General features: G+C 45.5%; 2 protein-coding genes across 2 annotated transcripts in view; one reads left to right on the top strand and one right to left on the bottom strand.

The window, feature by feature from the left end:
- The window catches only part of wscd2 (WSC domain containing 2), a 42,363-nt gene extending 26,828 nt beyond the window's left edge, over positions 1-15,535 (bottom strand). The window contains exon 1 of the mRNA XM_079350056.1: positions 15,045-15,535. The gene's annotated coding sequence lies outside the window, so the exon portion shown is untranslated. The remainder of the gene's footprint in view (positions 1-15,044) is intronic.
- A 3,002-nt stretch (positions 15,536-18,537) lies between these two features.
- Positions 18,538-22,166, top strand: part of limk2 (LIM domain kinase 2) — a 51,098-nt gene continuing 47,469 nt past the window's right edge. The window contains 1 exon segment of the mRNA XM_079370505.1: positions 18,538-18,554. The gene's annotated coding sequence lies outside the window, so the exon portion shown is untranslated.

Here is a 22,166-nt window from a genome sequence, read left to right as displayed (position 1 = left end):
CTATCCCTCTCAAAATATTCAACAGTCAGACAGTGCTCAATGCTCTTCTAACAAACACTTGAGAAAGAAAAAAAAGCCTCTCTCTCTCCTCACGAACACGACCCCTGAAAAGAGGAGTGTGAACGAGACGGCGTCCAAGAACAACAGGAGCGCTCAGCCAGAGCAGTTTCTTTACTTGATTTTGGGCAAAAGTGACCCACTGCAGATTTGGCTGACCGCTTTGGTTTCAGCTATTTAATTAAACCAGTGTGCGATCCCCTCTGTTTTCCTGCATTGGTGATTGGCTTAGTGCCCAAAACCATTAATTACCGAGGGCCACTCAGGAGGAGGATCATCAGCAGAGATGTTTGCATGAATCTCTGCACGGTGACTGGAATTATGAGGAGCTGGGAAAGCTCGACACACAAAACCAAAATAGACAAATCTCATCATTCATGAAGCTACATCCACCAAAGTGCCTTTACACGACGTGATGAAGGGCCGAGGTCACGTTTTGGGCGATCACGACTTTCAAAAGAAGTCTGGATTCTAAGTGGGTTTCTATTCTTTTGTCATCCCTGTGGCTGTTTGCCCAAGTTGCAATGATTGACAGTCCACACTTGAATCCAGCTCCTCTGGATTGAAGCGGCAGCCTGTGTGAGCCAGACTTTATCAGTGCCCAACATCAGTTATGATCCTGTGGATGAGTGGGAGTGAAAAGCCCTGCAGCAAGGTCCAAAGAAAAGTGCAGCGCTTTCCCAGAAGAGTCGGGTTGAAAACAGCTAATTATCCCAGAGAAGATGCAGAACTTTCCAGGTGATGTGATGCGATCAGGGATACGGATCAGTTTTCATAAATCTCTGGTTTCATTTTTTCTTTTTTGAGCTGACTGACACTGCTGTCAACCCCTTGCAGGTAATGTAAGATAACCAGGGGCGCTGCTTGTTAACAGGCGAGCCAGGAAACTGCCTGCAGCCCCAGAGAGCTGAAAAACGTTTGTCCAAAGCAGCAACTCAAAATGTCCAAATTTTGCAATGACAGTAGGAAACCTCCCTAATGGGGCCCCATCTGACCGTATCCACTCTCGATGCCCTCTGAAATAACTTTTGCAGAAGTAACGTGATGCTTGGTGTGAAGTCAGGTGTTTTAAAATCAACTCGTGCACAAACACAAATTTAAAATAAAATTACAAGCCAACAAGTGAGCCATCATTGTGAATCAAATAAAACCAAAATAAAAAAAAGTAAGTCAACTGGTCTGCTGCTGCAGGACAGTCCTCCTCATCCTCCACTCAAAGCAGCCGAGATTAGTGCTTTTAATCTTTGTAGACAAGTCCGGTTAGTTAAACATAGTAATCCAATGTTGAGACTGTCAGAATAAAAGCTCGTTAGCTAACGTCAGATGACACAGAGCTACGTTTTGATGCGTTCAAGGTCAACGACAATGTTGGTTTTTGCAGGAAACCTGAATAACCACAGAGGTTTGGAGGAGAAGTATGTTGTGTGGTTGACACGGATGCTTCATGTTTACAGCTTGTATGCACAAAACAAACAACGTTGTAAGAGTGTAAATTAACAAGTAACAAGTGTCGCATTTTATACGAATTTCAGACCGCAGGAACTTTTTCATAGTTTATTTATTTAACCAGGAAAAATCCCATTGAGATTAAAAAAACCTCTTTTTCAAGGGAGCCCTGGCCAAGAGGCAGCACACATTACACAGTCAGACTCACAACATGCAGACAATTAACAGAAATAGTTCCAGGAACGGTTGGAACTTTTTTTTTTTTTGTAATTTAATGTAACTTTGAACTGTTTAACGTCCCAGAACGCCGTTTAAATGAATCTTTGACGTTTTTCTGCTCACAATTTAAACAACCGCTTTAATTGAAGGGATTCAGATATAAATGCTGTCATGATATGATTCCTCTAAAACCTTTTTGGTACATCCCCCCCCTCTCGTGTGGTAATTAGAAAACACTCGTGCCGTAGCATTGCAGAGGCGGAACCGTCCAATCACTGGAGGAGTGTTTAAGCACACTCCATAAAGCTTAAAAATTAAGCTCAGGACGGAAGGCAAAAAGCTCATTGTAATCCTGATAATACTCAACGGTCCATTAAGCCCGCTGGTGACCTTTTACTCAGAGAGAGAAGAGGTAAAATAAGGGGTCTATAAATAATGTAATCCCCCTCTTCGACTGAGGCCCAGAAGAATTAATCTGCTGCATTGTAATGGAGTGACTGACGTGAACATTTACACCAGAGATTCTGAGCGTCAAGACAGAAGAAGAAAGAAAATGGCCGACCAGGAATAACTGATCTTCATCATCGTGTGGTCGACTGTTTTAATACTTTGTTGACTTGTTTGGTCAGGTAGTCTGGAGTCTTCTACTTGTTGACTTGTTTGGTCAGGTAGTCTGGAGTCTTCTACTTGTTGACTTGTTTGGTCAGGTAGTCTGGAGTCTTCTACTTGTTGACTTGTTGACTTGTTTGGTCAGGTAGTCTGGAGTCTTCTACTTGTTGACTTGTTTGGTCAGGTCGTCTGGAGTCTTCTACTTGTTGACTTGTTGACTTGTTTGTTCAGATAGTCTGGAGTCTTCTACTTGTTGACTTGTTTGGTCAGGTAGTCTGGAGTCTTCTACTTGTTGACTTGTTGACTTGTTTGGTCAGGTCGTCTGGAGTCTTCTACTTGTTGACTTGTTTGGTCAGGTAGTCTGGAGTCTTCTACTTGTTGACTTGTTTGGTCAGGTCGTCTGGAGTCTTCTACTTGTTGACTTGTTGACTTGTTTGGTCAGGTAGTCTGGAGTCTTCTACTTGTTGACTTGTTGACTTGTTTGGTCAGGTCGTCTGGAGTCTTCTACTTGTTGACTTGTTTGGTCAGGTAGTCTGGAGTCTTCTACTTGTTGACTTGTTGACTTGTTTGGTCAGGTAGTCTGGAGTCTTCTACTTGTTGACTTGTTTGGTCAGGTAGTCTGGAGTCTTCTACTTGTTGACTTGTTGACTTGTTTGGTCAGGTAGTCTGGAGTCTTCTACTTGTTGACTTGTTGACTTGTTTGGTCAGGTCGTCTGGAGTCTTCTACTTGTTGACTTGTTGACTTGTTTGGTCAGGTCGTCTGGAGTCTTATAAGATCTTTGAACCCAAAAGTAAAGAAACTGACGACGTGTCAAAAAGTGAGAGAAACATCAGATTCCTGTCGTTGGAGTTTCTGCTCGCTCCGCTCAGCGTGGGCCGACGACACTCCCACGTCCCCGCCGACCGCACTGAAGGACATTTGAGAGACAATCAGTTGAATCGCTCCTCTTTAAGGGCGTCATAAAAGAAGCGATTCTTCTGCAGCAGTGAGGCGCTGTCAATGGGAGATCAAATGATGTCTTCACAATCAAACCCGAACAAAGCTTCTCATTCAGAGCCGCACTGAATATCTGCAGTGCACGGCTTTTTGTTTTTTCTCAAAGTGAAAAAAGAAGAAGAAGAAGCTTTTTCCGTGCCTTTTCTTCTCCCACCTTCACTGAGCACAGACGATCTCTCTGCTTTAATTAAAAGGGAATTCTCCCGGCTCAGGGCCGCAGTGAGTCTCAGACCTCTCTGCTTGAATGGACTTAAGAGAGGATCGCAGAGAGGTCCAGAAAACGTTTAAAAGCTGTGGAGGAGGAGGAGGCAGAGGAATCGGAAAAATGCCTCTGCTTGGAACTCACGGAAATAGAGTTCTTAAAATAATAATAATAATAATAATAATAATAAATAAAAAACAGAAAACCCAGAATTTGTTTTGAGCAGAAGAGTCTTCAAAATATCAAAAGAGTCGGAGTTTGGCTCAATAATAAATAATAAAAAAAAACAGCAGTCTGGATTTTCAGCAAAGTTCAGGTTTCAGTTTATCGTGTATTTGTCGCTTTATTGGCCAATTACGTAACTGTGATGATTTATTTCTCAAAGTATCAAAAAATATTTTAAAAAGCTGAAGAGTGCAAAAGCAGATCAGACACTTCAACTTTACGCCATTAAGATTTCAGATTTAATGACCTTCCGACATTCATCAGAACTGATCAAGGATCAAACGACGGATACTTCCCTCCATTTGCATCATTAGAAACTATGCATCGCTAGTTCCTCATGTTTTCAACCCACTGAAGCTACGGACCAATCACGGATCAGTGGGCGGGACCTCACTGCCGGAATCTTAAAGTAACGCCCGCCATCTTACTGATCTCGCTATCCAATGGGAGTCCGGCACTCAAGCTGAACTGTTCGTTTATGCACACAATGTATACAATCGATCAAAATTAATCGTGCAACCCATTCATAAATTAAAAAAGTATATTTGCTATTAATAATTATAACATATAATATAATAATTCTGGATAAAAACAAACAAACAAAAAAAAATAAACTATCTTGTTTTTTCCCCGTGATAGATAAGTGTCCTTTACGTGTGATTGAAAAAGACGACAGGTGAGGACGAGAGGAATGAAACCATCAGATACGGTGCAACAAAAGCTTCCTGTTTGTTTCAGCGTGTCGTGGACGGACGTCAGCACCGCTCTGCGCGCTCTGCTGGACAGGAACGCTGAACCGTACTCGGCACAGCAGCGAGAAGAGGACGCAGCAAGATGCACATTTAAGATCCCGTGTCAACGAGCTCCCACTCTACTGAAGTGTCCTTGAGCAACAACGCTCCGCCCTGACCTCCTGTCGTGACCGTTACAAACAGTTTGATGTTTTTGTGCGGCTGAGGCTGCAGTGCGTTTCTGTCACGACTGTTAGCTGTTGCTTCAGAAGCTGTGAACACAGGCGTCAGATCGGAGACGGTTGCGTTTGAAGTCAGCATTATTGACAAAATCTCACTTCCTCCTCGGCGTCAATCTTCTCTTTCCTTTCTGAAAACCACAATGTGGTTTCACAGACTTCTCTTCATGTCGTTGCTCTCGCCCTTTTTTGCCTCCCTGTTCAGCCTCGTTGTTGGCACGCCGTCGACTTGTTTAACGCTCACCGTACATCTCCGACTGTTAAATAAGACCGCTTCTGTTAAAGCTGGAAAATAAGCAGATTAGAGACGCGACTCAAGATGTTTGTCTCGGGGTGAGAGGAGGTGAACCTGCAAACAGGACGCCACACGCTGGGATCCCTTCAGAGCGTGTCCTCTGGCTGCAGGCTGCAGAGAGCAGCAGGTATCCTGCACTGTGCGTTCGCCAGAGTAACCACGAGCGTTCCCACCTCAATCACAGTTCTGATCAACGTTTCATGAGAGCGCGTGGGCTGTGCAGAAGCATCAGGGTGTTCCTGTGCACGTCTCTCTCATCATTGCAGAGCTCGTGCATTATGGGTAATGTGCAATAGATGGTACAGTGTGTGCCTGTTTCTGTTTACATTTGTTTTTAAATTATTTTTAATTGTTGAGGGGAAGAAGTAGCTGAATGTGACTTGAGTCCGAGACAAATTTCCTAAAATGCAAAATCGTAAAAAAAAAAAAAAAAAAAAAATCGACTGATTATTCCGCCGTCCGATAGAAACATATCCAGTGATTATCCTCGTCGTGCTGTGTTACGACAAATCACTCGATTTGTTCTCCAGTCAAACAACATTTAATTTAAGTTTCATCCTGTTACACGAGCAAATCTGTTTCACCAGCAGAGGGCGCTGTGTCATTACCGCTCTCATGCACAGTTACTTTCCTTTCTCACGTTGTTTGATTACCCTTCATAACTGCATTAGAGGGATCAACATGTGCATATCGATCTACTCATACCGATATAAAGCCGATCGACGATATCGGCCCCAAAGATCCCGGATCAGTCGGGCCCGAAAAATCTAATCGAACTGTATTAATCTCACTTCTCTAAGAAAGAGGAAAAAAAGACTTTGATGGTCTTTAAGGAGGACGTACCTGTGCTAAACCTTTACTGAACTACTCAATGTTTACATTCTGTTTATCATATCAGAACATTATTTCATGTGTTATTTAAATCATGCATCTTTGATTTTGCATTTTTTTTCACGAGTTAAATTTGGATGAATTTAACGTTAAATCTTTGACACGATAAAGAAGTTTGCACTTTTATCTCTTTGCTGATGTTGTCCTGCACATGTGCAGAGTGTGTTTTTATGAACACATAAATCTCATCTCATCTACTTTCTAACAAGCAAACAGTCGGCTCGTTGTGAATGTGATCTGTGGGAGATGTAGAGAAGCAGCTGTTTCTGCAGAGTGTGTGTGACTCACACATGAACACGACCTCTGAAACAAATCAACAATCAGGTGCCGATGCTCTCGTTTGCTTCTGGAGCTCACAGACAGACAGACAGTCATTTCAGTCCATTTTTTTAAGCTGATTAAAAAACTCCTCACAGGAGCTTTAAGTGGAGAAAATAAACTTCCTGAGGAGGCGATTTCCTCTTTGAAATCGTTTCCTGTTAAATCTAAATTTCTCAAATACTGCAGCCTCCTCGCTCAGCGATCGTTGACCTGACTGTTGACAGTCGTGAGAGGGGAAAACCCACTTTTAAAAAATCTAACTACAGACTGAATCTGCAGCAGAGCGTGCAACAATGAAACAGAAAAACACTCAGCATGCCTCCACCTCCGCCCATAAACCCGACGCAGAAACAAGCCCACGCTGTGACTCTGCTCATATATGAAGCTCATACTGTAGCATGAGAGCAGGTCGCGTGTTGCTGTACACAAGCTATTTATCCCTTTTTCTGATGAGCTGCTCAATGTGCACAATCACGCAGCGCAGCGAGCTGGGTGCAGTGGTCTGGATGCATTTATTTGAGGAACATGAAGCGCGCGCGCGTGTGTGTGTGTGTGTGTGTGTGTGTGTTCTGTAAGCGTGCAGTGAACCGTGGGCCTCATCAAGATTCACGCAGATCAGCCTGTAAAGGTCGAGCAGCACCAGAGGCCTGCTGTCAAACTCTCCTGTCCAATTAGAGACCAACATGATTAGAGGCCTTGTTGCCTTTACAACTATTCTTAGTTGTTGTTGATGTTTGTTTGTCCCATCGACTTCAAGTCATGTGACATGCAATAAATAATGTGCTTTTAGAGTTTTATATTAATTCAACTTCACAGTCGGTCTGATCAGAGCCGGGATCAGGTGAGAGAGGGGCGTCGGTCAGATTAAGGCCGGAGACAGACTTCCTTTTTCATGTCGGCTAATTTATAATAATCTCATTTTTAATAACTCAAACATCCTTCACTTCTTTCTTTCTTTTCTTTTCTCTAAACAAAAGTGCCCTGAACGCTCCCCATCGTCCTCCTGGGGTTTTACCCTATACATGTAGATGTGCACACACACAGGGGGAGGGGGGGGGGGTCTGTAGCATGCTATTAAATGTGCATACATGTACAGTATGTGTGAGTGTAGGTCTCTCTGACAGCTGCCTGCAGCTCGGCAGAGATGAATAAAATATGACGCGCATGCAGAAGTGTTGCTCTGATGCAACGTCGACAACATCCGAGAGCCGGTGAGCTAAAACAGCGAGGTGCTCTTAAACACACCTGCAGTCTGAGTCTTAAGTCGGATGTGGTTGAAGTTACTCAGAGCTCTCGCAGCACGACCCAGAAAACAGATTTTTCGCACTTCCCTTCGGTGACGTGATTTTATTTTATTTTCTCTCAGGAGTCTCTGCAGAGTAACTGGGACATTATTTATGGAAAGACATGTTGCTGCTGATTTCTCAATCATCTCCCTGCTCCACCTTAACATCACAAATGTTTCTGTTTATTTTGGTTTTTAGTCGATTGTTTTAAATCAGTTCAATGTTGTGTCGAAGCTGTAGTGCAGCCTCCCGCCACTAGCCGGCGTAGGTACCAGATCGGCTCAGAGTTTATACAGTTTTCACGTTTCTGTGGGTCTTTGAGCTGTAACATACTACAACTATAATATAATTATAAAGATTTAACAACTCCAGATGGTCTTTGACTGATCACAAACATCCTCGCACGGTCGGGCTGAGCTTCGTTTTTTTTTCCCGACAGACAAAAACAAAGTGGTGGACCCCCCGCAGAGTCAAACAGAGCGGATGATGCATCCTGGTCTCTGGCCTGAGCGGTTCAGACAGACCCCGTTAAGTTCAGGTCGACTGAGTGAGAGGCGCCGACTCATCCCGCCCCCCTGAAGCGACCTGGGAGAGACATCTGCACAGTCACCGAGAGAGAGAGAGAGAGAGAGAGAGAGAGAGAGAGAGAGAGAGAGAGAGAGAGAGAGGGAGAGAGAGAGAGAGAGAGAGAGGGAGAGAGAGAGAGAGAGAGAGAGCTGACCATGCGTGCATCATTTACTGCATGTGATAGTTCCTAACATCACGGCCAACCTGGGCCGCCTCACTGACAGATGGAGAATATTAGCGCGCCTGCTGCAGCGCTCCGCTTAATGCCAAAGTCAGAAAAGTAGCTGATAAGGGGATCGACTTAGGCGCTCATCCTGCTAGCTGCTGGAAATTAATGGAAAAACATGCGAGGCTGAGTGTAAGAATAATAAGCCCTACTTAAAGTGTGGATAAAATAGAGGAGGCCCGCTTCATTTTTCAGAGGAAATCCCTGCAGATACAATTACCGACAATGAGCTTTTATTTACCTTTTAAGAACTTATTGCAAAGAGGAAATCAGCGAAATGTGTGCATCCGTTTAAAAGCCTGAGGATCCTTTTATTCCATTATGATCACAGATGAAGAGGTGGGGGACGGGGGGGGGGGGGGGGGGGGGGGGGGAGGGGGGGGTCTTTGAGGGGCCGAAGAAGAGAGAGAGGCACGTCTTGATTTGGCCAAGAAGTTCATTTCAGAGCGACCTGACAAATTTCTGGAGCGAGCGTGAGAGCCCAATTAAAGGCGAGCTCCCCGAGAGGAGATCTGAAGCTGCTGACACCGACAGACCCCCCCGAGGGGACTCCACTGCTTCTGATGATTTATCACACACACACTGCAGTGTGGTGATTATAGAAAGCTCCTGACATCTTCTAGACTAGAGAAACCCGGGTTTAATTCTCTCTAACGTGTCACCTGCTCGGAGTACAGAAAACATCTTCTATTCTTCATCTCTGATCGACCAAAGTAAAAGAGCTGAAACAAGGAAGAAGGGCGTCTTCACTTCAGGCTCGACGTGCAGAGACGACGGTTATCGAAGAGACAGGAGGCGACTACGATGACGTCATCAAGCGGTCCGCTCACTCGAGTTCACATGACTCACTCCCGAGGACGGTGCGAGAGCGGCGTGTTTGTGTTCACGTTGATGAAATGAATCTGACTTTGAGGTCAAAGCTTCGCGGTCCGGTACGGATCAGTACAGTTTGTGTTTCCACAGCAAACCGTGCCACATTTGGTAGCCGATAGCCGCGTCAGGCTACGTAATACAGCTAATCGCAAACAGCTAACACGCTAACCCGCTAATAAATTCAAGAAAAGGATAAAAACATCTTGCAGGGTCGGATTGGACACCACAGAATGCCGTACTGAGACGAACTGAACCGCTCGGTGGAGACGGGACTCAAGTGAACTCGGAGATCCTGACTGTGAAACCACCACCCGGCGTGGACGGCGTGAGACGAACATGCAACGTGTCATAACGTTCATGCAATAACAATTATTAGTGTGATTTAACAAAAAACACAAATGACAGAATGATCTTCATGTTTTATGAGTCTGCAGAACGTTTCTCCTGAATCAGGAAAAAAAACCTGCTTTTTCCCCCCGAACTCTGAAATGGCAGTTAATCTTATTTATGCAAACATGCAGCTTCTTCTCACTTCCTCATCATGGTGTGAACACTAAGAGGAAAACACCACTGTGAGAGATGAGTGGACAAAACTGCAGTTCCTTAAAGCTGAATGCAAAAACCAAAGAACCCATCAGACGCCGTTTAACAAGTCAGAGCAGCATTAAACTTGTTTACATCCTGGTGCAGAGACGAGTCAGTGTGTTCATGGCTGCTTCTCTTTGAATGAGAAGTTTTGTGTGTTTTTGCTGCTGGCTGTCTCTGACCTCGTCCACACGTAGCCGGGTTTTTGTAAAAACGAATATCCTGCCCCGTCCGTCTAGAAAGAAAACGTTCGTACGCACGACCTCGTTTTTAGTAAAAACTTCACACGTAACCGTAGAAGTGCGTTTTTAAGGACTTTCATACTTTCCGAATGTAAACACAGGTCGCATATGTGACGTACGAACATATTCTGTCGCAGGCGGTGACGTTTCGAAAACACAAAACCCCGGGTTATTGACGTCCACGTGCAAAACGCGTAAACGGAGAATTCACAAATCTTCACTTTGATCGGAGGTTTTTAAAAGCTTCGTTTTCGATGACGTGAATCTGCGTGTTCGTGTGGATGAGAGGACGAAACGTGGAGAAATATCTTCGTGGACGGGGTCTTGGTCAGGTCTCCCTAGGATTAAAAAAAAAAAAACCTGATCAACCTGATTGGATAGAAAATGCTTGGAGTGACAGCTCACCGGGGAGAAAACGTCACGAGGCCGGCCGGATGACAAATGTAACCTCGACGCTTCTGACCTTGAAGAAGGAGCCGACTTCTCCATTTTTACCCGTTTGGATAAATACAGTTTAGGGTCTGGACCAGGACTCAGACCCGCACTCAGACCAGGACTCAGACCAGCACTCAGACCAGGACTCAGACCCGCACTCAGACCAGGACTCAGACCAGCACTCAGACCAGGACTCAGACCAGGACTCAGACCCACACTCAGACCAGGACTCAGACCAGCACTCAGACCAGGACTCAGACCAGGACTCAGACCAGGACTCAGACCAGGACTCAGACCAGCACTCAGACCAGGACTGAAGTCTCTTCAGAGGCTTCGTTGTTGCCAGTTTGGGAAATCTGTTGGTGCAGCAGGTAGAGAAAAGCGAGCCCAGCAGTTTGACACCAACAAAGACCTCCTTTGTGAAGCTGGGATCAGGTTGGAGAAGGGACACGGAGGCCGGCTACTCGAGGTGAGCAATTACAGCCGCAATGTGCTGATCCTGCACGCTGGCACCGCCTCAAGGTCGCCCGCGGCCCGCCGAGAATCGGCCTTTTATATTCCCCCTTCTCTCCCGTTATCTTTGGCTCCTTATCGGCTCTCATTCTCTTAATGGTTCTCACACTCTTTTTCCCCACACACACACACACACACACACACACACACACACACACACACACACACACACACACACACACACACACACACACACACACACACACACACACACACACACACACACACACACACACACACACACACCTCCTGCCCCCAGCGGGTGTTGACGTTCACAGGAGACTAAAGGGAGACGTCCACGTTTGTTTCGTCCTGAAAACACGACGACGTGTGAAGACTTCGGTTCTCTTTGTCAACAACAAAAAAGTTCTTCTTGCTCACAAATTTTGCTTTCACTTCAGTGTTGGAGGTTTGAATCTTTTCTTTCATCTGAAGAGTGAAAAAAGTCAAAAAAATAATAAAATAATAATAATAAACTCAACCCATCAGATACATGCAGGTTAAATGGGGCCAATCACAGTTAAACAAAACAAAGAGGTGCAGATGATGTGCAGGGAAATCAAGAAAACAAAATGGATGCTGTGATTTAATATAATTTAACTTTGTACTTTTTGCACATTTAGATTTTATTGTGTAAATATTATTGATCTTATTTTACATCATATTGTTTCATATTTTACCGTACCTTATGGGGAGGCGGGAAACATAATTTCACTGTAAGTCTGACATGATGGGGAGTCGACAATAAAGTCAACCTTGAACCTTGAACCTTGAACCTTGAACCTTGAACAAGAGCAGAAACTAACGTAGGAGCTTTTTTTGTCTTTGCTTACAGCTCACATGCATCACTTCCCTACAGCTGCTGTTTTGCATATATATAGATATATATCTATATCTATATATATATATATATATATATATCTAGATATAGATATATATATATATATATATATATCTATATCTATATATATATATCTATATCTAGATATAGATATATATATATTATGTTATTGGCACATTATCTGACGACCTCCCGAGACCTATACGAGAGCTGCTATTTTTTAAATGTCGTTGCGCTCTGAAAGAGGAACAACGACAGTAAGAAGAATTCTGATTCTGATTCTTGATTTCTTATTGATTGAACTTCACTCGGTTCATCTCGACATCCGGGGAAGTAACGATTCACGATGCTGCATCACGCTGGTTGTGTTCTTCGCGTAGTTCCTCGTCTTCTCTTTTATTTTCTGACTTGAAGACAAAATGCTTCCACGCGGTTTCTAAATCTTTCTCGCTCACCGTGTTATTGAGATTTGATTTCGTCCTGATGAGAATCTTGAAACCTTTAAAACTGATTTTATCACGATGAATCTTTTCTATATTAAAAACTTTTCTTCCCCGACAGCTTTACTGCTGCTGTTAATAATCAGTGAGAAACAAAGTGCAGAGTAGAGTCAAAGTTTATCTCACTACATCGTCTCGGGGCGGAAGAAGTCCGCTGTGAATAGTCCTCGTGTCGAGCTCCTCCTCCTGCATCGCTTTTATTTGAATCAACGTCGTCTCCAAGTCGTGCAAATGAATCAAAGCGTGTTCGATCGGACGCCACCGAGTGTGAAATTCTGCCTTTGGATGCAGCGCACCGGAAACAGTGGGGAGCTGAGTGCTCGATGCTACGCTAGTTCTGTCTGAGCGCTAACGAGGACGCGTCCGTCTTCGTCTCGTTGGCGACGCATCCAGTTCAGCGGTCAGCCGACACAGATCTGCGTTTCCTGTCAGCTCCTCGGCTGCTCTCCAAAGCGCCCTGCGGATGTTGGATATGATCCACGGCGCGTCCCTGAGAGCTTGCCGAGAGGATGAGGAGATAAGCTCGCCGCGCGGAAGGTCGAGTCGGTCGACGTCTCCTGCAGCTCAGAGGGACAAACCTCAGGTCATAAAGACGTTTCTGTCACTCCAGAGGGGACGGAGGCCGTGCAGAACGTCTCCGAATGTCTCTCACTGAATCAGCAGAGGAAACGGCCCGCTCTCATTGTCAAGTGCACGGATACAAATAACACCTGTTGCCATCGTCGTGTGACGTCTGCTCGCTGATTACGTGCACGAGGAAGTCCCGTGTGAATAATCCTCCTGCAGGCTGAAAACCCGGCTGGGATGATACGGGGGGGGGGGGGGGGATTCTGACCCGCTCCGTGGATCTGTGTCACTGGATCACAGACGTGTTCATCACGATTCACAGATCGATCAACGACACGCTCGTCAAGTAAATATTCTAATAAAAGTTTAATCTGTCGAACGGTCTTATCGCCCTTCAAAGCTCCGTCATCGCTTCTTTTGATTCGCTGTCCTGCCGAGCGCTCATGTACAGAAACAGACCAGTGGGATCGATGCGAACCACCGTGGCGTTCTTCTGCAGCTCGCACGGAGCACGTTCGCTGCAGCCAATCAGGATGTCAGGACTCGTTTTCTTCGTTGAATAAGCAGATGTGTTTTTGAATGATAAAAAACAGACGACGCAGATTCTAAAACAAGGCCTCATATTCACACCGACATCGAGGAACTTCAAACTTCCAACAGTCCAACAACATACGTGCACATTTCAAAACCAGCACAACAAACAGAAGCTGCACGCACATCGACGTCTTCATGCAGCCGTCTGCACGCTACATTTTTAGAGACAGGCGGGAGGATCGAGGAGAGAAAGAGAGAGAGAGAGAGAGTGGAGAACAACATGCAGGAACGGATTCAAACCCGGGTCGTCCACGTTGAGGACGTGCAAACTAACCACGAGGTCACCAGCGCACGTACAGCAACTCATGAAATCATCTCAACACTTCAGATCTTTAAGAAACAGAGAAGTTGTTTCTCTCTCTCTCTCTCTCTCTCTCTCTCTCTGCAGAAAAGCCCGGTCCTTGTGCACGCTCCAGTTGAGGAATCCATCACCTATTGTTGCTAAACTGTAAAGAAACTAATCCTCAGTCTGGTTTGCAGCTCGGGTTAAAAATTAGCAGCAGTGCTTTAATGAAAGTGCAGCGACTTCACACTTTGTGGGGACATGAATCAGTCTGCATCTTTACGTCCCACCGAGCACGAAGACACCTTCACGTCTGACACACATCTCTACGGCTAACATGGAGCTAACGCTTCAGTACGACCAGGGCTAACAGTTAACACCAGGATTAGTAGAAACCCTCCAAGCATCCTCTGCTGGCAGCCTGTCCAAGTTGTACACATTCATGTTTCAGCAGCCTGAATGTTGCAAACAAAGTCGAGCTCTCTTTTTTGGTTTTACAAAGTGGACCATGTTTAGGAGGGGGGGGGGGGCGTGCTGTTGGTCTGGTTGTTGGTGCAGGTGGTGCTCCTGTGCAGAGAGTCTGGGGTCCTGGGTTCAGATCTGACCTGGGGTCCCTTTACCGCATGTCATTCCAGACTATATGCACGGTCCAGTTTCTCCAATAAAACAAAAAAAGCTCCTAAAAATGAGACTTGTAAAAGTGACCATGATAACTTTGGTCGGCCAAACGCATCTGTGGCTGTTATACTTTCAGCAAAGGCACCAGATAACAAGGTCGCTATTTAAACCGTAACCCCAGAAGCCTTAGGCTAAAATATGCCTGAAGATTTTCAGGTTTTTTTTAAAGCATTTTCAGCTTTTATAAACCATGAACGAAACACCGGAGACTGCATCGTTTCAAATCACGCGATATTTCAAAGTATCGAAGAACCGGACACGATGACAACCTGTCTTTGGCTCTGTTGCAGGAGTCCGAACTTTTTTTTCTTTTTTTTTATCCCCGAAGCTCAGTCTTTAAACACATGATGCCTAAAATAGAAAGAGGCTCATGCAGCAGGCCTCCTGTTCACTGTTTGCTTTAACAAGTGGAGCCTCTTCATTTCCACTGTGGGATGTTCAGAGTCCACACACAGACTTTCTGTTTTAGATTTTCAGACTACATAATTTACATAAACAAAACTACATTTCTGTTGGAGAATAAACCTTCATAGAGGCAAATAAGGTGGTTTTAGGTTGTCTCTGAGCTGCAGTGTTTCCCCCTCTTCAAAGCAAATGTGAGGACTGCAGTGGCCCATCTTACCTCACAGAGGAGGGACGAGCAGGCTCCAGGAGGATCTCATGTTGAGCTTCACTCAGCCGAGGATGGTCACCTCTCAGGCGCAGGCATCACGTCTCATCTCCGCGGTCATTCAGCATGCTCTCCTTTAGGTCCTCTCTCTCTCTCTCTGTCTCTCTGTGAGGATCCTCTCCGATCATCCGCAGATTCGTCACGTCATTTTATCAAGCTTATTAGCTCGTGCTGTGTCCTCGGTAATCTACTGTAGGCTACTGTCCGTTACCGCAGATAAACCCGCTGCGCACTTCTCGCCTTCAGTCCGAGGAGGAGGAGGAGGAGGAGGAGGAAGAGGAGGAGGAGGAGGGAGTGCGTTAACCACTCTGTAAGCTCAGACGTCTAAAACACACAGTCCGCGCTCCACTCAGCTGTTCAGCTCACAGTGTTTGTGTGTGTGTGAGAGAGAGAGGCGTGCTCTCAGGTCGACCTGTCTTCTGTGTGTGTGTGTGTGTGTGTGTGTGTGTCGCGGTGCAGGACGGCTGTTTGACGCTGCAGCGGAGAGGACGCACCGCACCGCGCGCTCCGCTCCCACACGGACCAACAGCACTGCCTGCTGTACTTAAAGAGACACAGCAGCGCGCCGCACTCCTCCACCTCCGCGGCTGTCTGCTGGGACACACGGAGCAGGGCCGTGAACACACCTTCCTGACAGCGGGGGGGCGCGGACTTATCTTTGTCTTATCTTAATTCATTGTGCTTTGTCTCTTCTCCATCTGTCTGCATCGCCAGAAAAAAAACATATATATATATTACCCTTCACCTCCAATCACATCTACCCTGAAAACTAACATGAATCTGAGAACTAAAAAAAGATTTGACCTTTCACTTTATGTCCAAAAAAAAAAAGTTAAACCTTAATATGTATTTCTCTTTGTATTGATGTTTTGGATGTCTTTTAAACAACCAGCACGCTGCAGCCAATCACAGCCTGATAGTACAGGCTGCTTCATAGAGTGACCCTCAGTATTATTAACTAATCCATTCACACAGTGCAGACGAAGCAGCAGGATGAAACTTGGGGACACAAATCAAGCGTGGCTGCAGGAGGTGGGAATCGAACCCTTGACCTTCCTGGTTGAAAAACAGCTGACAGCCTCCAACCACACACAGACACCAGCTCTTTGTAAGTGAGGAACCTTTTCTTTGGGAACTGATCCCCCGATCTTCAAACATACAGAGCAGCTTTAAGTGTGTGTGTGTGTGTGTGTGTGTGTGTGTGTGTGTGTGTGTGTGTGTGTGTGTGTTACAAACTGACATCACATTTTGATTAACAGTGACAGTGTTTGTTTTCGCCTGCTTTGCATTCTGATATCAATCCAGATTCCTCGTCACCCGTCTCGAACCTGCAGGCAGGATTTCCATCATCACACGTTCTGCTTCATCCGTGACTTACAAACAACTATATGACACAGATCTCCAGAGTCCATGCGTGTACATCGACAGGTAAACAGACACACCTGAGTGCTGGGGTTTAACAAAATAAGAGCCCGTCTAACAAAAGCTGACGTTTTAATGACACAAGATGACGGGTTTGTCTCACCTCAGAGGTTTTTTGTCAGCCCACTTAGTCTCCTCTTACTCCTGCACCTGCAGCCTGAGCAGGCCGCTCGGTCATTACGAGCTCAGCGCTGCGTGGAGAGTCCCCTGAGCGATGGTCTGCTGACACAACAGAAATTATTCTGCATATTTCAGCTGCATCAATTCATGCGCCGGTTCGCCGTTTGTGCTGTCGCCAGAAGCCCTGTCACCTACGATTACTCTCCTCGACGTGGTGACTCAGCGGTGGACTCTAACTGAGAGGGTAACTCTTGAAATAACCAGCGTGTGCGGCGGTGATATTACTCATGCTGAATCAGGCAGAGCGAGCAGGACGGCCGGCACAAAAACAACACAATCCTCCGACTCATGCGGGAGGAAAAAATCACACAACAAAACCTCCGATCGAGGCGAGTTTATTTGTCTTCTATCTGATACAGACAGATCAGGAAATGACCCCCAGGTCAGGTTCGAACCCTTCTTTACATGAGCTGCACAAAGATACAGGCGGCCCACAAACACTGAGTCTTTGCAGTGTGACGTTTGTGTGTTTGTGCTGCAGAAACATCCCAACAATGTTCCCTCATTCTTCCGTGTTTTCTAATAATTCACACACACACACATGCATGCATGCATTGTCTCCGGTCAGGAGTGTGTTTGCGTGTTTGCTCGAGGGGGGGGGATTGTAAATCATGTGGCGCAGGAGATAAAACTCCAGAGCAGCCAACGCAAGTCCGTCTGCATCACAAGCCTGCAGTCTCTGCATGGAGGGCTTTGTGCGCCGGCCTGTGAGCGACCACAGCTGATGTGTTTGCTCTCCAGATGCTGCAGACGGAAGACGATAATGGGGCTCATTGTGTAAATCTGCTCTCTCACGGCGGGGACACGTAGGCGACGCCATCAGATTTGTTCCGTCATTTTCACATCGGGTGAAATCGTTCCTCTGATGGTCGACATCTGACGAGCGGCTGCTGCTCACGCTGAACGAAAAAAAGATCCGACATTCCTCCTGATTTCTCCTCCCGTCCCTGAAACGACTGCACCACACACACACACATATCACACACACGCTCAGAGTTTATGCACAGATCCTGCACATCACCTGCTCGTCTTCAAAGTGGAGACCCATCATTCTTTGCTGCAGTCAACAAAGCCTCATGGGAAATCAGCTGCAGCTACAGTAGGAGGAGAAGCTTATTGTTGTGTGTTGTTCTGTTTTGGGGGGGAAACTGGTTTGTAGGTTGTTTTGTCTCATGCAGCGTGACGGAGCGGGGAGACAAAGACTCTCGCACGCTGCTGAAGTGGATTCACCTTTAAGCTAGCAGAAAAAACAGAGTGGTCAGTTGTGAAGCACGAAGACTCTATGAGTTGCCACGTGACATCAGGAGCGTGTTTCAGCGTCGACGCGTCGCCTCCAGCACGTCAGGAACGACGACAGGTCAGCTCGGAAACCTCGTCCTCCGCACGTCGCGTCAACATCCGTCCACAGCGAGGCAGAAGAGGAAAACACGCCTTCACCTCTCATCGTGTGTGTTACACTTCAAAAACTCCAAAAGTGTTTTTCTTTCATTCGCTTCTACCGCTTGAATTTCCCTCGGGATCAATAAAGTATCTATCTATCTATCTATCTATCTTTCTATCTATCTATCTATCTATCTATCTATCTATCTATCTATCTATCTATCTATCTATCTATCTATCTATCTATCTATCTATCTATCTATCTATCTATCTATCTATCTATCTATCTATCTATCTATCTATCTATCTATCTACCTAGCATGCTAATCAGCATCTATACTGCACTTAATGGGGAATATTAGGACTTGATTTAAAGTGCGTCACAAAGACGATCGATTTCGTGTTTCTGTTGCTTCATTTCCGATGGAACGCAGCTGATCGTTCCAGTTTCTCTCGTCGATCAGTTTTCTTTTTGTTGTTGTTGTTGTTGTTGTCGTCATGCGTCACGTTCATCGATCTGCTCAGAGATGTATTATTTGCCGTGCCGGAGGCCGAGCACCCACGGGATCAATCAGTGTGACTCTGGATGGGCCCCGGTCTGACACTTTGAACAGAGACATCCCGTCAACACGTGGACCCCCCCCCTTCCCCCTCCCCCCCTCTCCCCCTCCCGAACTGTGGTAATCATCTGATAGAAGCTGTACAGTTCCGCTTTAAAATAGTCCTCATCGATTTGACACGAGAATAACACGATCGATAAATGTAGTTTGCTGTGACCTTTAAACCAATAAACACTTACTACCCACTCTGCACGCAGCTTTTTTGGCTTACAGCTGCGATTACATAAACCCGCCGTACAGCTTTATGCTGCGAGTGAGGGTTTTGTTTTTTTAGCATTTTACATAAATGTCAGTGATCTTCGCTGAGATTCAAGGACGTGTATGAACATTTTTCTTGCATCAGGCTGAGAAGAACACAGCACGCTGAATTCCTCTTAAAGAACTCCTCCACATTCAGCAATTTAAAAATCTTACATCAGGGAACTAAAATAACTTCAAATATCTTTTTCTCTCCTCCTTCTTTCTGACATCTACACAGCTACATACACGCATGTCTGTGCTTCTTCGCTCTTCTTGTGTTTGTGCTGCCCCTCGGGGGATTACCACACTTTAAAAAGCTGCGACTCAGACTGAGCCGCGGCTCTCTGATTGTTTTCCTGATGACCACAAAGTGACGTTATCATCGAAAGGCACTTACGCTCAACAGCCACATGATGAAGCAGCTTCTGATGCTGCTGCAGCACAACTTCTCTTTATGAGTCATTTTATGTCGAGCTGTGTTTTCACACTCGTCCTCTGAATTTCTGTCACCACCAGACCGTACACAGTGCAGCCCAGTGTGATAAGATCAATGGAGCAACAGCCGCCAGTGTGTGAAGCCAAACTAGTAAGAACTCTCCCTCCTGACTGGCCATAAAACCAGCCTCCTCCATGTTAACAGATGGGAGTTAAAGGCACAGTAAGAAGTATAATTCGGCCTCCAAACTTGGTTGTGTTGACATCGTCTGCAGAGACCGTGCCCTCTGTCTGGGTTTTGATGTGTACATGTTGAGTCGGGACACTTCTGGTCGGGAAGCTGGGAGATAAAACGAGGGTGAGACTTTTGGAGCAGTTTTGGATTTGACTCCAAGTTGGTTTCCTTTCTTTTGGATAGGTTAGCAAACACCGTTGGTTAGCTTGTGCTAGCTTGCAGTGTTAATTTCTGCAGTGTGTGTGACTTCACGAGATTCTGCAGACGGCCTCAAGTGGACACTTGATGAACTGCAGTTTTCAGCTGTGCACTGGCTTTCATTTTCAACACCAGAGGCTGCTGTGAGACATCCTCTGTGCAATATGTCAGCGGCCATCACAGGGGGATCTTGGCTTCACTTTAGTACATCGTCAAAAAAAAAAAAAAAATGGGGAAAAAAACTTCAATTGAAAAGTTGTCTTTTACATCACTAAAAGATGTCTGTTATTAAAATGTTTTAAAGGTCCTTTGTCAAGCCTGGGGAATTAATACCAACAAACAAAACAGCTAAAGTCGAGGAGGAAGAGGCGGACCAAACTGGGGATGGGGAAATAAGTGGAAGAGAAGGCCGTATTTAAAAAAGACAGCATGTAACTATGAGGGTGTAGTGACACACAAGTAGGACTGGGGAGACTGTACCTTTAAGAGAGAGTTGTTATGTTTGATGGGTTCTGGGTTAGCGTAGCATTACGTAGCATTTTGACCTCACTCGCCGTACGTGAAGTGTAATGAATGAAGAAAAGTCTCGTCTCCTCACTCACGCACTGCTTTTGATATAAATTAGACCAGTTGACAATTACAAGAAAACGACTGAGCGTGCACGTGCATCATGTATTTCTGTCGCTGCAGCATTAAATCACTGCTGGTCCATACTGCGTGTGCCGACAGCCACGATGATCCGTCCTGCTGTGACAGACTGGAAGTGATACATCAAACAGTGGTGACACACACAGTGACTTTGACTTCACTCTCTGCCCTCCAGAGAAGCTGTGTGCAGCCCGGACCGGACTGATCAGCTTCACTTCCCTCCATTAACACAAATAAAACCCACTTTGTATTAGCTGCAGATTGATTTCCTCTCGACTGTCTTATTGTGAGTACATTGTGTTCACCGCAGCCTTCAGTCTGTCAGATGGACTGAGAGAGACGATATCGACTCTTCAGACAGCGGGACAGTTTTGATTTCACACGAAGCAGAAGCCTCCAGTAAGCGAATGTGAAGAAGTGTTAAAGCTGCAGTTCCTCAAATGTCCACTAGAGGCTGGATGAAAAAACATAGACTGCAATCACACGACGTGCATCATAAGGGAGTACGCCATTTTGTAATGGGGGTCTGAATTATGTACGAGCATTATCCTACCCTATATAGTGCACTCTTTGTATCCCACAATGCATTGGGAATTTTAGTGTCAGCCAATTGTCACTATTCAAGCAATCTACATGTGTATATTAGCCTTCATATGATCAAACTGGACGACGTCGAAATAAATTCAAGCATGCAAATGTTCAGGTTCCTGCTGTTGTTGTTGAAACTTAGCAAGTCTAGATTTACTAAGACACAATAATGGTGAGACCTAATGAGCTGTTTAGAGCATGATTGTGTAACCTCTGTGACCATGAGGTGACACAGTGTCTAAGGTGTGAGAGAATCATGGCGTGCATGAATGTTGCCGTCTCCGAGTCAGGATGCGTTCAGATTAAACTTCAATTTTTGTGCTTCTTGTTTTTTTTACATATTTGTCAAATATCAGAGAGGAGTCAAGAAGCAGAGCGAAATATTTGACCTCAGAGACCGAACTAATTCACCAGTCAGTGATTTTAACATCCAGCGCAGTTAAAGATGGCCGTCGTCCGAAGGAAAAACATTTCAATCAGGAGAGACGAGTGATATTAAGAATGAATTTATTACAGTGAAAAAGTGATGAATGAGATTTGACTGAATGTTTTGGCGCTTGGACTCTCTGGGGTGGAAGATGCGATTTAGTGATGAAGTCCTGCTCCTCATTAGGATAGCTCCCCCCCCACATGGAGTCCAGACCCTGGTGGTGGAGGACTGATGATTGGATGAGACCGAGTTGGAGAAGAATTGATGGGAGTCGACTCTTCTTCTGAAGATGGCGGTGATGGGGAGGTGGAGGGGCGCACGAAGCCAGCTTGAAAGAACTAAGGAAGAAAAAAGAATCATATTTAAAAGGAGAGCTGAACGATGATTGGCCGAAAACGAAGGAGGAACGCTGCGCCATTGGTTAGATGAGGTCAGCTGACAGAACAGCTGATTAACCTACGGACAGCTCGAGAATGACAGCAGAAATGAGAAACCTGATTGTGGATAACTTAAAGTCTTCCTGACTGAACTTTCACTGAGCTTCATAAACGGATGATGGATTTTAAGTGTTGATAGTTGATCTGCACAGCTGTTTGTGCAGAAGCACATATGACTGTGTTATCTGTGTAAATGTGGATGCTGGCTACTCAACATGACTCTAGGAGGTCATCGAGGTCCGAGGACTGAGCCCTGTGGGA

Source organism: Symphodus melops (assembly GCF_947650265.1).
Source record: "Symphodus melops genome assembly, chromosome: 1".
In the NCBI taxonomy this organism is placed as follows: Eukaryota; Metazoa; Chordata; class Actinopteri; order Labriformes; family Labridae; genus Symphodus; species Symphodus melops.
This window is presented reverse-complemented; position numbering and strand designations above follow the sequence as displayed.